The 14,925-nt window shown below is 41.5% G+C and overlaps 1 pseudogene; it reads right to left on the reverse strand.

Annotated features, from left to right (window-relative positions):
- Positions 1-1,209: 1,209 nt before the first annotated feature.
- LOC132486906 (serine/threonine-protein kinase MARK2-like) overlaps positions 1,210-14,925 on the reverse strand; it is a 76,656-nt pseudogene continuing 62,940 nt past the window's right edge.

A 14,925-nucleotide genomic window follows, 5' to 3' on the forward strand; every position in this document is an offset into this window, starting at 1 on the left:
GAGGAGGAAGGAGGAAGAGTTTTGTTTTTTATCTTTATTTTACAGAACAATCTGCCCTCTCTCACAAACAAGGAAGAAAAGACCCAGAAGGGCAGGGGAGGGGATAAGTGCCCCAGGGGAAACAGACCAGTCCAGTCACTGCCTTTGGGGTGGGGCTAGGTGGCAGGCTGGCAGATGGAGCCAGCTGGCCCGTCTTTCTGTCTCCTAGGTGGTTCCTGGCAGCCTTTTGAAAAAACACCTTTTTTTTTAAAGAACAGTTTTAGGTTCACAGGAAAATTAAGAGGAAGATAGAGATTTAATATACTCCCTGTCCCCACACATGCATAGCCTCTCCCACTGTCAACATCCCCCACCAGGTTGGTACATTTGTTATAACTGATGAACCTTACATTGACATGTCATTATTATCCAAGGTCCATAGTCTACATTAGGATTTACTCCTGGTGTTGTACATTCTATGTTTCTGGACAGATGAATGTACAAGTATATGAATCTATGGTTAAGAGTATCATATAGAGTAGTTTCACTGCCCTGAAAATCTGGCAGCCTTTTAAAGCTTCAACTCCTTGGTTATTTTAGAGGCAATGCTTTTGAGGGCCATGGAGGTGCTGGCTGTGTGTTTAAATGACCCTGTTGAGGGACCATTGTGGGAGTTTGCACACCTCCGCCTCCCACTGCTGGAAGCCTTCTTGGCCCTGGGGTGCCATGCATGCACATTAGCACCATTTCTTATTCAGCTCATACTGGCAGCTTTTGTGTTGAGCACCTTGCTGAATTTTCATGCCATGTTAAAGTACTCCGTGGAGTTTGTGATCTTCATACTCCATGTAAAGTGCAGTGTGTGGCTTGGCCTCCCTAACTTTGAGTATCTCCATATGCTGTTTGCTTGCAGGTTTATGCAGGTTCCTTCTGGCACACCTGAAATAAGCATACCTTCATATAAACTTGAGGGAGAACTTGCTAAAGAAGCCGCCAGTGGCCCAGTGCTAGCTGTGGTTATTGCCCGAGGGAGAGGCTGGGATCACACTGGGGCAAAAATCTGCTGATCCCAAATGTACCGCCCAGTGTGTAGGGAATTTCCTTTGGATAAGCTGTGGAGGAAATTTGCTCCATCTGGGGTCCCAGCATCGCTGCTGAAGTTTTGGGTGGAGGAAGAGGCCGTAGGGACACACTGGAGGTTGTGCTCGGCTGCAGTGTTTGGCAATTAACCTAAGTGAGTCCTAGGATCCCTTTCTGTGTGTAACCTATGGATGCATCAGCTCAGTCTGCAGGGTCCTGTAGTTAGAGAGTGGCTCTACATAAAGCTTTAGCTTCTCATCTTCATGACCCACATTCGTTCATGAATCCTCCATGATTTACTCTAAAGTATCTCTCTTGCTGGGATTGAAAATGAAAGATTTCTGGAGCAGGTTTTCATATTCCATGCACAAGTCTAAGAGAATATGGCATATTCTGTCCAGTACTCCCTCTCATATCTCTTTGAAGTTCTGCCCATCAAAGGCAGGGATCCACTGACCAATATAAAGGATGACTCCTAAGCTCCACATAGCAATGGAGGCTCCATCATACTTTTGGCCCTGGGAGAGTTCCAGGGCAGCATAACAGGGGACTGCCACAGAGGGAATCCAGCTTATTGCTAAAGGTGAATTTGATGCAGAAGCCAAGGTCTGCAATCTTGGTGGTCATGTCAGCATCCAGGATAATAAACTTCTGGGGCTGGTACTTTATAGCAGACTCTATCTGGCAGAATTTGACTTGGATCTCTTTTTCTTGCAAACTGCCAAGAGCCACTAGGTACTCTCTTCCAGTAGCATATTCCATGACAAGGAGTCTTGTCCTCAGCCTCCATCACTTCAAATAACCTCACTGTATTGGGATGATGCAAAACCTTCATGAATTTTACTTTGTGGGATAGTCCCTGGAGACTGGAGGAATCCTGTTGACTTTTGTCAATGATTTTCACAGCTACCTCCTTCCCAGTCAGGATGTGTCAGGCCAACTTCACCTTGGCAAAGGTACCCTTGCTGTTGGTCTTGAGGAGCCGGTTGTTGCCAGCATGGGTCTCCTCCTCAGCAGAGATGGTGGAAAGCCCTGCAGCATGTTAGATTTGCTGCGGGGGTTGAAGGCAAGGTGTCCCAAGATCAGCTTAAACCTGGGAAAAGCTGGTGAGATTGGCCCAGGTCACCTCAAGAGAAAATCACTTTTCACACTACCTGATGAACTGATCTTTATAATGGAACCAAAACACAGTGGCAGGGACTTCCCTGGTGGCGCAGTAGTTAAGAATCCGCCTGCCAATGCAGGGAACATGGGTTTGAGCCCTGGTCCAGGAAGATCCCGCATGCCATGGAGCAACTAAGCCCATGCGCCACAACTACTGAGCCTGCGCTCTAGACTCTGCGAGCCACAACTACTGAAGCCTGTGCGCCTAGAGCCCGTGCTCTGCAACAATGAGAAACCTGCGCACTGCAACAAAGAGTAACCCCCGCTCACCGCAACTAGAGAAAGCCTGTGCACAGCAATGAAGGCCCAATGCAGCCAAAAAAAAAAAAAAAAAAAACCCACAATGACAGACTAAAATAAAAATACACTAAGTAAAAAAGAAATGAGAAAAAATAATAAGTAAAAAAGAAAAAAATGAGGGAAAGAAAAAAGAGAAAACTATTAAGTAAAAAAAAAAGAGAAAAAAGGAAAACAGTGAGAAAAATTAAAAAGAGAAAAAAATAAAATGAAAAAGTGAGAAAACAAAACAAACAACAACAAAAAAATAATAACAAATGGAATATACAGACAGCCTACAATGTAAAGGAGAAAACAAGCTAACTTTGGTCAAAGTTCCTCAGGTCACTGAAAAGCAGCTTCCCAAGCTAGAAGGACCACAAATCTAGGCCAACCAGGAACTTGTATAGGTTCTTAAAATTCCATAACAATGGCTCCTTATGAGGACATAGCAAGAAAGGGACCTATTACGGTTAGTGGTACTCCACAGTGGTTTCCTCATTTTTTTTTTTTTGAAAATCCCAAACAGCTTTTCATTTATATGGATATAGTTATCAATATTTATATTATTAAAATTTAAAACCTGTATGATGTTTCAATGGCTTTTTTATTTCTAGTTTGAAAAGTTGTAATAATTTTTGACTCAGTGTATTTTTGAATGTCCAAATATGTGGGGATTTTTAATTTGTCTCTTTATTAACTTCTTTTTTCATTTTATTCATTTTTTAGTTTGTATCTATAAAATAAAAATACTCTCTATAAGAAATATAACTTAAATGCCATTCTAAAAATAATGATTCCTCAATACCATCATCTAGTCAGTGTTAAAATATGTCTTATGCATTTTGAAAATTTTGGTTTTTCAGATTATCTGCTTGAATTAGGATCCAAAAATCATTTATAATTTGTGATTGATTCATATGAATTTAAACCTCTTTCAGTCTGTCACTTTCTACTCCATCTCCTTCCTTCCCTGTCTTGTTATTTATTTTTGATGAATTCATGTTGTTAATTTCCTACTGTTTGGATTTTCCTGATTGTATTCCTGTGGTGTACATTAACAAGTTCCTCTGTACTTCCTATAAATTGATAGTTAAAATTGCAAGGCTGATGAGATTTAGATGTGATCTTTTTGGTGAGACTCCTTCATGCATGGTGGTGTGTTCTTTTATCAGGAGGCTGATGGTCTTTCTTTTTGTGAGGTTAGTAGGCTTCCATGCTCATTACTGAGCAAATGTCCATTAAATCATGACAAGTAGCAAAATACTAAATCTATCATCCCTTCATTTATTAGCTGGAATACTTCTGCAAGAGAAATGTCTCCCAATTAGCTCAATTACCTTGTGTTCATAGATGATGGTCTTTATGATTCCTTTTCCTGAAATTTGTTGGAGGCTTTTTTATTGGGCTAACATGCATACTTTTTTTCAATTGTTTTTCATATAGGGCTTCCAGGTGAAATTTCAGTTGAGCAAATGTTTCTTCAGCAAAAAAGTTAGTTTGAAAGGTTCTGAACTAAGCCAAAGAAATAATGGCCAAGTGAGGAATTTTGGCATCAGAAACATCATTTTGGATATTTGAGGTCCTGCCTGAGAATATTTGAGATCTTGTTAGGGCTGAAAAAAAATATAAAGCCAACCATCTACAGCACTACCCACAGCCCTTACCAATGTGCCCAACATGCAATATATGGTCAATGTATGGTAGCCATTGCTAATATAGCATAATCTAACCATCTAATTTTATATGTGGGAAACTGGGGCTCATTCATTAGTTTGTTCATTCATCAAATGTTTCCTGGGCCCTTATGCTCTGAGGAGGCACTATTCTGGTTGCTGGATAAACTTCAGAAGAAAGTCCCTGAGTTTCCTGTGCTTTGTTGTGGGTTGGGGAAAACAACAAGTTAAATTAACAGTGGTATTGAGAGGATGATGAATGACATGAAGGAAATAAACATGGTGATGTGCTAGTGCTACTGGGTAGGACATTACTTTAGATGGGTACTAACATTTCATATGAAATTTCCTTGACAGGAAGGGACAAGATCTACGAAAAGGACTCTCCGAGCAGAGGGTACCACAAGGCAAAAGGCTCTGAGGAAACAAGCTTGGAATAATTGAATTGCAGAAAGTCAATCAGTGTGGCTGACATAGTGAGCAGGCAGAAGTGTGGAGGAAGGAGAGTCAAGAGAGGCAGGCGGTGGCAGAGACCAGAATCTAGCTTTTCCGGTCGATTCTGTCCTGATACATTTTGTGTTTCATTTTGCATGATTCTGGGGCACTGTAGCTGTGTTTCTTCAGCATAACACGTGCAGCTGCAGAATAGAATGTTTTAGAAATCACTTCTCTCTCCCTGTCTGCCCCTGCTCCCGTCTAGACCTGTCCCTTAGGTAGCCAATTCTGAAGGAAATCTGGTCCCTTGCTGCAGCCTGGGTTTTGTTTCTGGTGACTGCAGTCTCGGTGTTCCCAGGGACTGAGTTGTGAGCTGCTGATTTGAGCAGGGTTGAAGAGCCAGCTCCTGGACCATTCCTGCTTTGTGCTCTGCCCTGACCTCTGGTGGACTCAGCCTGCTAAGACATTGACCAAGCTAGAAGCCGGAAGCCTTTGCCTTCTATCCCTACCTGCCTGAATTTGGTTCGGAGTGTGCACTCTATTATGAAGGCTTTGTGAAGAGACAGAATTTCAGACACTGCCATGGGGTGGCCAGATGGCTTTTGACCATCCAACACCTCTTACGCTGGTATGACAACCATTCTTTAGAGTTTGGATGGCATCTATCCTGCCAGTACCCCAGGCACAATGCGTGGGCATAGGATCCAGCCTGACCAATGGGAGCATTTATTCCTTTGGCCTGAAGGATTGGTTCAGAAAGAGCACATGGTCCAAACTGGGCAAATCAGGTCTTCTTTGTGGCCAATTTTGTTTCATCTCTACTCCCAGTACTTTCCCTTCTCTATAGATTAAAAAAACAAACAACTAACTTTGAGATAATTTTAAACTTAAGGAAAATTGCTAGTATAGAGAATACCCAAATACTCTTTACCCAAATTCACTGATTTTTGACATTTTGCCACATTTGCTTTATCATTCTCTCTCGTTTTCTCTGTGTGTGTGTATGTGTACACATATACAAAAAATTTTTAATTTTTTGGACCATATGACAGGAGGCTGCATGGCTGAGGCCCCTTTATTTCATCATACCTCAGTGCCCGTTTCCTAAGAACGAAGATATTTTCTTACATAGCCACAGTAGAGTTATTAAATTTAGAAGTTAATTAATACAGTACTTTTATCTAGGGTTCATATTCCAGTTTTGTCAATTGTTCCAATAATGTTTTTTATAACATTTTTTTTGCCTCTAGCCCAAGATCTAGTCCAGGATCACATATAGCATTGAGTGGTCATGTCTCTTTGGTCTCCTTTAATCTGGAACTGTGTGTTTAGCCTTTCTTTGCCTTTCATGACTGACATTTTGGAATAAAGGCCAATTATTTTATAGAATGTTACTCAATTTGGGTTTATTTGTTGCTTTTTTTGACTATGCTCAGATTACATATTCCTTGGTGATGTCATATCTGTCTTAGCATATCACATCTGGAGGTACACAATGACCATTGGTAACGCTAATTTTCATCATTGGGTTAGTGTATTGTTGTTTCTCTATTGTATGACCTACTTAAAAAAATTTAGCTACATATACTAGTTTTATTTACGAAGCAAGAAAAGATAGACCCACAGCATCATCACTGTCACTGAAGGTTTGTTATTATGTCAGGTGCTATGCTAAATTCTTTACCTGCTTTAATTCTCACAACCACTCTCTGAATAAAAGTAAAGCGTGGCTGAGAGAGTTTAACCTGCCAAAGGCTGAGTGGAGCTTCAGACCTGGCTGGCTGACTCCAGAGCCTGTGTTCTTAGTCATGTACTACTGTTTATTTATCCAATTCTCTAACTTTGTGTGTTTTAATTATTTCTCAGTCTTAACTTTTTAAAAACAATGCTGCCATGAATATCTCAGAATAAACATTTTTATGAGTCCTCAAGATCTCAGCCCTTAGACCCCTAGATTTATTTCTTTATTCACAAGGAAGATATTAAATAAACTAGAAAATATACTCAGCAGCAGGTCTTCCTGTAAAACTATGTCAGCTGAGAGTTGGAAGGGAGTCTTTTGACTGATTTTTCTGTTCTGGGCAAGAATCTTCTCTAACAATGACCTAGTAACAGACGTGATTAGTAATACCATCCCTGAACACCTCGATATATTGCAACTACTGGGTCACGCCTTTTTCCTTTGTGATTTTCTTAGTCTTTACAATAACCCTGTAAGGTAGGTGTTATCCCTCTATGTTCAGATAAGAGCAAACTTCCTGTGGCATCCCTGACAGATGGGTACAGCCTCTGTTTACCCATATCTGTCAATGGGGAACTCTGTTTTGCAAAGCAGACCAGACCACTTATGAATCCCTGTCATTGCTTACTTACTACTGTAAGTAAGAATTCACTTAAAATCACTGTAGAATTCACTAAATCTCTTTTCACACAATAGAGCTTGTTTAAATATTTACAATGAACACAGCTGCCATTTGTTGGGCACTTGCAAGGGACCAGCATTTGTTCTCAGTGTACTTCTCACAGGTATTACCTCACTTATGCACAGTGACCTTGTGAGGGGGGTATGTTATTGTTTCCATTTTATATATGAGGTGACTGAGGCCTGTGGCTATTAAGTAGTGAGGCCAAGACTGTTCCATCTCACCTGAATGTACTTACCTGGTGGCTTTAGAACCTGACCTCCACAGAAAGCTGCCCAAGGGCAGGAAAGTAAAGCTGGTTACTGGGGTCAGCACAGAAGAATGTCAATTTAGAAAGACAGAAAACAGTTGGCCAAGTTCCTTCCCAAAACTTTCCAAAGTTTTCAGAGTTTCATACAGTATGCATGTGGGTTGGAACAAGGAAAATTTAGATGGAAGTCTAGCAAACATTAATTATCACATCAACAAACATATCTATAACATCTGTTGATGTTATAAGGGCTTACTGTAAAACCTAATGGTGGACACCTTGCTGTGTGCAAATTTACTTTAGAATCTATTTTGCTTATTCCTCTATATGGGTTGAATTGTGTGCACCGAAAAGATAAGTTTTAACTCTAGGTATATGTGAATGTGACCTTATTTGGAAGTAGGACCTTTGCAGATATAATCAAGTTAAGATGTAATTATTATTATTTTTTTATTAGTTTCTGCTTTATAACAAAGTGAATCAGTCATACATATACATCCGTTCCCACATCCCTTCCCTCATGCATCTCCCTCCCTCCCACCCTCCCCATCCCACCCCTCCAGGCAGTCACAAAGCACCGAGCTGATCTCCCTGTGCTCTGCGGCTGCTTCCCACTATCTATCTACCTTACGTTTGGTAGTGTATGTATGTCCATGCCTCTCTTTCGCTTTGTCACAGCTTACCCTTCCCCCTCCCCATATCCATCCTCAAGTCCATTCTCAAGTAGGTCTGTGTCTTTATTCCCGTTTTACCCCTAGGTTCTTCATGACATTTTTAAAAAAATTCCATATATATGTGTTAGCATACGGTATTTGTCTTTCTCTTTCTGACTTACTTCACTCTGTATGACAGACTCTAGGTCTATCCACCTCATTATAAATAGCTCAGTTTCGTTTCTTTTTATGGCTGAGTAATATTCCATTGTATATATGTGCCCCATCTTCTTTATCCATTCATCCGATGATGGACACTTAGGTTGTTTCCAGCTCCGGGCTATTGTGAATAGAGCTGCAATGAACATTTTGGTACATGTCTCTTTTTGAATTATGGTTTTCTCAGGGTATATGCCTAGTAGTGGGATTGCTGGGTCATATGGTAGTTCTGTTTTTAGTTTTTTAAGGAACCTCCATACTGTTCTCCATAGTGGCTGTACCAATTCACATTCCCACCAGCAGTGCAAGAGTGTTCCCTTTTCTCCACACCCTCTCCAGCATTTATTGTTTCTACATTTCTTGATGATGGCCATTCTGACTGGTGTGAGATGATATCTCATTGTAGTTTTGATTTGCATTTCTCTAATGATTAATGATGTTGAGCATTCTTTCATGTGTTTGTTGGCAGTCTGTATATCTTCTTTGGAGAAATGTCTGTTTAGGTGTTCTGCCCATTTTTGGATTGGGTTGTTTGTTTTTATGCTCTTGAGCTGCATGAGCTGCTTATAAATTTTGGAGATTAATCCTTTGTCAGTTGCTTCATTTGCAAATATTTTCTCCCATTCTGAGGGTTGTCTTTTGGTCTTGTTTATGGTTTCCTTTGCTGTGCAAAAGCTTTGAAGTTTCATTAGGTCCCATTTGTTTATCTTTGTTTTTATTTCCATTTCTCTAGGAGGTGGGTCCAAAAGGATCTTGCTGTGATTTATGTCATAGAGTGTTCTGCCTATGTTTTCCTCTAAAAGTTTGATACTTTCTGGCCTTACATTTAGGTCTTTAATCGATTTTGAGCTTATTTTTGTGTATGGTGTTAGGGAATGATCTAATCTCATACTTTTACATGTCCCTGTCCAGTTTTCCCAGCACCACTTATTGAAGAGGCTGTCCTTTCTCCACTGTACATTCCTGCCTCCTTTATCAAAGATAAGTTGACCATATGTGCGTGGGTTTATCTCTGGGCTTTCTATCCTGTTCCATTGATCTATCTTTCTGTTTTTGTGCCAGTACCACACTGTCTTGATTACTGTAGCTTTGTAGTATAGTCTGAAGTCAGGGAGCCTGATTCCTCCAACTCCGTTTTTCGTTCTCAAGATTGCTTTGGCTATTCAGGGTCTTTTGTTTTTCCAAACAAATTTTGAAATATTTTGTTCTAGTTCTGTGAAAAATGCCAATGGTTGTTTGATAGGGATTGCACTGAATCTGTAGATTGCTTTGGGTAGTAGAGTCATTTTCACAATGTTGATTCTTCCAATCCAAGAACATGGTACATCTCTCCATCTATTTGTATCATCTTTAATTTCTTTCATCAGTGTCTTATAATTTTCTGCATACAGGTCTTTTGTCTCCTTAGGTAGGTTTATTCCTAGATATTTTATTCTTTTTGTTGCAATGGTAAATGGGAGTGTTTTCTTGATTTCATTTTCAGATTTTTCATCATTAGTGTACAGGAATGCCAGAGATTTCTGTGCATTAATTTTGTATCCTGCTACTTTACCAAATTCATTGATTAGCTCTAGTAGTTTTCTGGTAGCATCTTTAGGATGCTCTATGTATAGTATCATGTCATCTGCAAACAGTGACAGCTTTACTTCTTCTTTTCCAATTTGGATTCCTTTTATTTCCTTTTCTTCTCTGATTGCTGTGGCTAAAACTTCCAAAACTAGGTTGAATAAGAGTGGTGAGAGTGGGCAGCCTTGTCTTGTTCCTGATCTTAGTGGAAATGGTTTCAGTTTTTCACCATTGAGGACAATGTTGGCTGTGGGTTTGTCATATATGGCCTTTATTATGTTGAGGAAAGTTCCCTCTATGCTTACTTTCTGGAGGGTTTTTATCATAAATGGGTGTTGAATTTTGTCGAAAGCTTTCTCTGCATCTATTGAGATGATCATATGGTTTTTCTCCTTCAATTTGTTAATATGGTGTATCACATTGATTGATTTGCATATATTGAAGAATCCTTGCATTCCTGGAATAAACCCCACTTGATCATGGTGTATGATCCCCTTAATGTGCTGTTGGATTCTGTTTGCTAGTATTTTGTTGAGGATTTTTGCATCTATGTTCATCAGTGATATTGGCCTGTAGTTTTCTTTCTTTGTGACATCCTTGCCTGGTTTTGGTATCAAGGTGATGGTGGCCTCGTAGAATGAGTTTGGGAGTGTTCCTTCCTCTGAAATTGTCTGGAAGAGTTTGAGAAGGATGGGTGTTAGCTCTTCTCTAAATGTTTGATAGAATTCGCCTGTGGAGCCATCTGGTCCTGGGCTTTTGTTTGTTGGAAGATTTTTAATCACAGTTTCAATTTCAGTGCTTGTGATTGGTCTGTTCATATTTTCTATTTCTTCCTGATTCAGTCTTGGCAGGTTGTGCATTTCTAAGAATTTGTCCATTTCTTCCAGGTTGTCCATTTTATTGGCATAGAGTTGCTTGTAGTAATCTCTCATGATCTTTTGTATTTCTGCAATGTCAGCTGTTACTTCTCCTTTTTCATTTCTAATTCTATTGATTTGAGTCTTCTCCCTTTTTTTCTTGATGAGTCTGGCTAATGGTTTGTCAATTTTGTTTATCTTCTCAAAGAACCAGCTTTTACTTTTATTGATCTTTGCTATCATTTCCTTCATTTCTTTTTCATTTATTTCTGATCTGATCTTTATGATTTCTTTCCTTCTGCTAACTTTGGGGGTTTTTTGTTCTTCTTTCTCTAATTGCTTTAGGTGCAGGGTCAGGTTGTTTACTCGAGATGTTTCCTGTTTCTTAAGGTGGGATTGTATTGCTATAAACTTCCCCCTTAGAACTGCTTTTGCTGCATCCCATAGGTTTTGGATCGTCGTGTCTCCATTGTCATTTGTTTCTAGGTATTTTTTTATTTCCTCTTTGATTTCTCCAGTGATCACTTCGTTATTGAGTAGTGTATTGTTTAGCCTCCATGTGTTTGTATTTTTTACAGATCTTTTCCTGTAATTGATGTCTAGTCTCATAGCATGGTGGTTGGAAAAGATACTTGATACAATTTCAATTTTCTTAAATTTACCAAGGCTTGATTTGTGACCCAAGATATGATCTATCCTGGAGAATGTTCCATGAGCACTTGAGAAAAATGTGTATTCTGTCATTTTTGGATGGAATGTCCTATAAATATCAATTAAGTCCATCTTGTTTAATGTATCATTTAAAGCTTGTGTTTCCTTATTTATTTTCATTTTGGATGATCTGTCCATTGGTGAAAGTGAGGTGTTAAAGTCCCCTACTATGAGTGTGTTACTGTCGATTTCCCCTTTTATGTCTGTTAGTATTTGCCTTATGTATTGAGGTGCTCCTATGTTGGGTGCATAAATATTTACAATTGTTATATCTTCTTCTTGGATCCATCCCTTTATCATTATGTAGTGTCCTTCTTTGTCTCTTCTAATAGTCTTTATTTTAAAGTCTATTTTGTCTGATATAAGAATTGCTACTCCAGCTTTCTTTTGATTTCCATTTGCATGGAATATCTTTTTCCATCCCCTTACTTTCAATCTGTATGTGTCTCTAGGTCTGAAGTGGGTCTCTTGTAGACAGCATATATATGGGTCTTGTTTTTGTATCCATTCAGCAAGTCTATGTCTTTTGGTGGGAGCATTTAATCCATTTACATTTAAGGTAATTATTGATATGTATGTTCCTATTCCCATTTCCTTAATTGCTTTGGGTTTGTTATTGTAGGTATATTCCTTCTGTTGTGTTTCTTGCCTAGAGAAGTTCCTTTAGCATTTGTTGTAAAGCTGGTTTGGTGGTGCTGAACTCTCTCAGCTTTTGCTTGTCTGTAAAGGTTTTAATTTCTCCATCAAATCTGAATGAGATCCTTGCTGGGTAGAGTAATCTTGGTTGCAGGTTTCTGTCCTTCATCACTTTAAGTATGTCCTGCCACTCCCTTCTGGCTTGTAGAGGTTCTGCTGAGAAATCAGCTGTTAACCTGATGGGGATTCCCTTGTGTGTTATTTGTTTTTTTTCCCTTGCTGCTTTTAATATGATTTCTTTGTGTTTAATTTTTGACAGTTTGATTAATATGTGTCTTGGCGTATTTCTCCTTGGATTTATTCTGTATGGGACTCTCTGTGCCTCCTGGACTTGATTAACTATTTCCTTTCCCATATTAGGGAAGTTTTCAACTATAATCTCTTCAAATATTTTCTCAGTCCCTTTCTTTTTGTCTTCTTCTTCTGGAACCCCTATAATTCGAATGTTGGTGCGTTTAATGTTGTCCCAGAGGCCTCTGAGGCTGTCCTCTGTTCTTTTCATTCTTTTTTCTTTATTTTGCTCTGCATCAGTTATTTCCACTATTTTATCTTCCACCTCACTTATCCGTTCTTCTGCCTCAGTTATTCTGCTATTGATCCCATCTAGAGTATTTTTCATTTCATTTATTGTGTTTTTAATCGATGCTTGATTCATCTTTAGTTCTTCTAGGTCCTTGTTAACTGTTTCTTGCATTTTGTCTATTCTATTTCCAAGATTTTGGATCTTGGAAATAGAATCTTTGATCATCTTTACTATCATTATTCTGAATTCTTTTTCAGGTAGACTGCCTATTACCTCTTCATTTGTTAGGTCTGGTAGATTTTTATCTTGCTCCTTCACCTGCTGTGTGTTTTTCTGTCTTCTCATTTTGCTTATCTTACTGTGTTTGGGGTCTCCTTTTTGCAGGCTGCAGATTCGTAGTTCCCGTTGTTTTTGGTGTCTGTCCCCAGTGGCTAAGGTTGTTTCAGTAGGTTGTGTAGGCTTCCTCGTGGGGGGGACTAGTGCCTGTGTTCTGGTGGTTGAGGCTCGATCTTGTCTTTCTGGTGGACAGGTCCACATCTGGTGGTGTGTTTTGGGGTGCCTGTGGCCTTATTATGTTTTTAGGCAGCCTCTCTGCTAATGGGTGTGGTTGTGTTCCTGTCTTGCTAGTTGCTTGGCATAGGGTGACCAGCACTGTAGCTTGCTGGTCGTTGACTGAAGCTGGGTGCTGTTGTTGAGATGCAGATCTCTGGGCGATTTTCGCTGCTTGATATTATGTGGAGCTGGGAGGTCTCTTGTGGACCCATGTCCTGAAGTTGGCCCTCCCACTTCAGAGGCACAGCACTGACTCCTGGCTGCAGCACCAAGAGCCTTTCATCTACCTGGCTCAGAATAAAAGGGAGAAAAAGTAGAAAGAAAGAATTAGTAGAAGAAAGAAAGAGAGAGAGAAAGAAAGGAAGAAGGAAAGAAAGGAAGGAAGGAAGGAAGAAAGGAGGGAGGGAGGGAGGAAGGACGGAAAGAAAGAAAGAAATAAAGGAGGGAGGGAGGGAGGAAGGAAAGAAAAAGAACGAGTGAAAGGAAGAAGGGAGGGAGGGAGGAAGGAAAGAAAGAGAGAAAGAAGGAAAGGGGCGGAGGGAGGGAGGGAGGGAAGGTAGGAAAAAAAGAAAGAGCAGGTAAAGTAAAATAGAATAAAGTATGAAATACAGTAGCGTTATTAAAATTAAAAAGTAATTATTGAAAAAAAAAACGGACAGATAGAACCCTGGGACATATGGTGGAAGCAAAGCTATACAGAGAGAATCTTACACAGAAGAATACACATACACATTCACAAAAAGAGAGCAGGGGGAAAAATCAAAAATCTTGCTCTCCAAGTCCACCTCCTTAATTTGGGATAGTTCGTTATAAAAAGAGGAAAAGGGGGGAAAGTCTTAAATCTTTTCCTCAAAGTCCACTTCCTCAATTCGGGATGATTCGCTGTCCATTCATGCACTCCACAGACGCAGGGCACATCAAGTGGACCGTGGAGCTTTAATCCGCTGCCTCCGAGGCTGCACAGAGAGATTTCCCTGTCTCTTCTCTGCTCTCACAGCTCCCGGGTCTCAGCCTTGGACCGGGCCCCGCCTCTGCGCGTAGGTCGCCGGAGGGCGTCCGTTCTTCGCTCGGACAGGACGGGTTTAAAGGAGCCGCTGATTCGGGGGCTCTGGCTCACTCAGGCAGAGGAGAGGGAGGGGCGCGCAGTGTGGGGCGGGCCTGCGGCGGCAGAGGCCGGCGTGACGTTGCAGCAGCCCGAGGCGCTCCGTGCGCTTTCCCGGGAAAGCCGTCCCCGGGTCCCGGGACCCCGGCAGTGGCAGGGTGCACAGGCCCCCCGGAAGGCGGGGCGGACAGTGACCCGCGCTCGCACCCAGGCCCCGCGGCGGCGGCAGCAGCAGCCCCAGCGTCCCACGTCCGTCTCCGGGGTCCGCGCCTTTAGCCGCGGCACGCGCCCGTCTCCGGCGCTTCCCCAAGCAGCCCTCTTAAAGCCCTCTCCTCGCGCACCAGGAAACAAAAAGAAAGAAAAAGTCTCTTGCCTCTTTGGCAGCTCCAGACTTTTTCCCCGGTCTCCCTCCGGGCTAGTCGTGGTGCACTAACCCCTTCAGGCTCTCTTCCTGCCGCCAGCCCCAGTCCTCTCCCTGCGCTCCGACTGAAACCCGATAACCGAGCCTCAGCTCCCAGCCCCGCCCGCCCCGGCGGCCGAGCAGACAAGCCTCTCGGGCTGGTGTGTGCCTGAGGGCACCGATCCTCTGTGCTGGAATCGCTCCGCTTTGCCCTCCACACCCCTGTTGCTGTGCTCTCGTCCGCTACTCCGAAGCTTTCCCCCTCCGCCACCCGCAGTCTCCGCCCGCGAAGGGGCTTCTAGTGTGTGGAAACCTTTCCTCCTTCACGGCTCCCTCCCACTGGTGCAGGTCCCGTCCCTATCC

Source organism: Mesoplodon densirostris, chromosome 3 (assembly GCF_025265405.1).
Source record: "Mesoplodon densirostris isolate mMesDen1 chromosome 3, mMesDen1 primary haplotype, whole genome shotgun sequence".
NCBI lineage: Eukaryota > Metazoa > Chordata > Mammalia > Artiodactyla > Ziphiidae > Mesoplodon > Mesoplodon densirostris.